This window comes from Schistocerca serialis, chromosome 5 (assembly GCF_023864345.2).
Source record: "Schistocerca serialis cubense isolate TAMUIC-IGC-003099 chromosome 5, iqSchSeri2.2, whole genome shotgun sequence".
NCBI classification, from domain to species: Eukaryota; Metazoa; Arthropoda; class Insecta; order Orthoptera; family Acrididae; genus Schistocerca; species Schistocerca serialis.
The window spans coordinates 342882486-342885285 of record NC_064642.1 but is presented as its reverse complement, the minus strand read 5'-3'; the positions used below and the strand labels follow the sequence as shown (position 1 = coordinate 342885285).

The following is a 2800-nucleotide window of genomic DNA, read 5'->3' as shown; positions in this document are numbered from 1 at the left end:
AATTAATATTATGATAAGAGACTACCAGAACATACGAGGGTTGCCCAGAAAGTAGATCACCGCATTTTTTCAACAGTTCTTTATTGAATTACACACACGAAAGAATGGTGTTTCATCTACACACCCTACTTTTCCACGTAATCTCCATCCCATTCTGTGACCTTCCTCCGGCGTGAAACAAGGTTGAGTATGTCCTGTCGGTACCAATCTTTGCCCTGGTGGCGGAGCCAGTGCTCCATTATGTGAATCACCTCTTCATCGTCCTCAAAATGTCTTCCACGATTGGTATCCTTTAATGGCCAACCAAGTGTAAGTCCGAGAGGGCCAAGTCATGGCTGTAGGGTGGATGGGGTACAATGTCCAACCCTGTTTTGCGACGTGTTTAGCAGACGCTCTGTTATCGTGTTACAGCAAAACATCTCCTGGGTTGCTGTGACGCTGAAGTCGCCGAATGCGCGTCACGAGTTTTATTAATGTGCTGACATATAGTTCTGAATTAACAGTACCGCCTCTTGGCACATCAGGAGAATCGCACCTTCTCAGTCCCAGAACATGGTGATCGTGACCTTACCGGCGGAAGCAGTTGACTTCAAATTTTTCTTCTGTGGGGAGTGGGAATGGCGCCATTCCATTGACTGTCGTTCTGTTTCGGGCTCAAAGTGGCCAACTCAGGTTTCATCACCTACCGCATTCCGGGACAAAAAGGCCTCCCCCTCAGCTTCAAAACGTTGCAAAAAATTAAGGCAAATAATTTTTCCGAGCGATTTGTGATGCACCATTAGAAACCGCGGGATGCATCTTGCTCACACCTTTGAATATCCAAAAGAGCAAATTACTGCATCCGTACTTCGCCTGCTGATTGACAGATGCAGAGCCAACTGCCGAGTCGTTATTTGTCTTTCCTCGCCAATGACAACCATAGCTCGCTGCAACAGGTCAGGTGTGACAGTCGTGGATGATCTCCCCGGCCGCTGCAAATCGTGGAGCTCTGCCGAACCGCCTTCTCATGACCTCACCGTCCGTTCCCAGCTACTGACTGTGATTCTGTAGACAACAGATAGTCCATAGAGTTTGCACAATCGTTTGTGAATATTCCGCACAGTTTCTTTCTCTTCAGTAAGATATTCGATGATGGCACGTTGCTTGTAACATACTTCACCGGGTCGGCTGGTGTGGCCGTGCGGTTCTAGGCGCTTCAGTCTGGAACCGCGTGACCGCTACGGTCGCAGGTTCGAATCCTGCCTCGGGCATGGCTGTGTGTGATGTCCTTAGGTTAGTTAGGTTCAAGTAGTTCTAAGTTCTACGGGACTGATGACCACAGGTGTTAAGTCCCATAGTGCTCAGAGCCATTTGAACCATTTGCACCACACATCACCCACAGACGCTACTTTGAAACTGCCCTGCAGCTATGGTACCTGCCCGAAGGGACGGAAACTTGGCGCGCTCACTCAGCAGACTTCAAATAATACATACGTAACGAATCGCAATCGTAGCATTGTTTTCAGCTGAGAAAAAGATGTGGTGTATTACTTTCTGGGCAACCTCGATTATTTATGTTTGTTGCAAAATTAAATTATAAATACTTTCCGTTTGTTCGTTTGGAGTAAAAAGTATTTCTTCGTATTTTGCTATCAAGTAGTGCGTCCAGTATGAGGGAGATGTGCAGCTGGTCCCGGCGGAGGTTCGAGTCCTCCCTCGGGCATGGGTGTGTGTCTTTGTCCGTAGGATAATTCAGGTTAAGTAGTGTGTAAGCTTAGGGACTGATGAACTTAACAGTTAAGTCCCATAATATTTCACACACATTTTTTTGAGGAAGATTTGCGACAGTTTTTTTCTATGATGTATTTTCTGTACCAAATACTTCCACTATATTTTATACACAGTTTCATATCAAATAATAAATAAATCACTCCGTCTTCAGGCCACAAGTGGCCCATCGGGACCATCCGACAGCCGTGCCATTCTCAGCTGAGGATGCGGTTAGGAGGGGGGTGTAATGAGCACATCACTCTCTCGATCGCTATGATGGTTTTCTTTCACCGGAGCCGCTACTAATCAGTCGAGTAGCTCCTGAATTGGCAACTCGAGGCTGAGTGCACCCCGAAAAATGGCAACAGCGCATGGCGGCCCGGATGGTCACCCATCCAAGTCCCGGCCACGCCCGAGAGCGCTTAACTTCGGTGATCCGACGGGAACCGGTGTATCCATTGCAGCAAGGCCGTTGCTATCAAATAATAATGTATTTCTATATTTTGGACTATAGACTGTATCGAAACGCGTCAGGCTGTAGCTAACCTCGTGTTTCATTTTTTCTCTCAGTAAGCTCAATTCCTTGATATGCAACGACAATTTATTACTAATATCTAATGTATATGCAATACAGAGCATAATTATCCATAGGAGTACATGATGATTCTTGAGGATATCATCTTTTCTTTTTCTGGTAATTCTAATATGCATGTTAAGTTCATTTCCTTGGTAACTACTGGGGAGAGGAGTTGTGGCTCTGTGATGTGGAGGAGGCCCCCTTGCCCATTCTCTGTGGCTCAGGGCGGCGGGAGCTTTTGGCCGGATTAGCGAAGCTCGTGGTCGACGGAGCGTGCAGGCTGTGAGTTCAGTGACCACCCTCAGATCTCACCGCAGTGGCAGATATGAATATGGAGTTTCTCTGCAGGCTCTTGACCACCTAGGCAGTGCTGCGCGACTAGGAAAGGCAACTCGCGCTGTAACATGGGAGACACAGGACGCCACCATAGACAAGCCTTTGTGTCGCGCCCGTGAGATGCCGGCGCTACGAACG

The 2800-nt window shown here is 47.5% G+C and overlaps 1 pseudogene; it reads right to left on the bottom strand.

Annotated features, from left to right (window-relative positions):
• Window positions 1-2108: 2108 nt before the first annotated feature.
• LOC126482463 (5S ribosomal RNA) lies at window positions 2109-2226 on the bottom strand (annotated as a pseudogene).
• Between the last annotated feature and the right edge of the window lie 574 nt (window positions 2227-2800).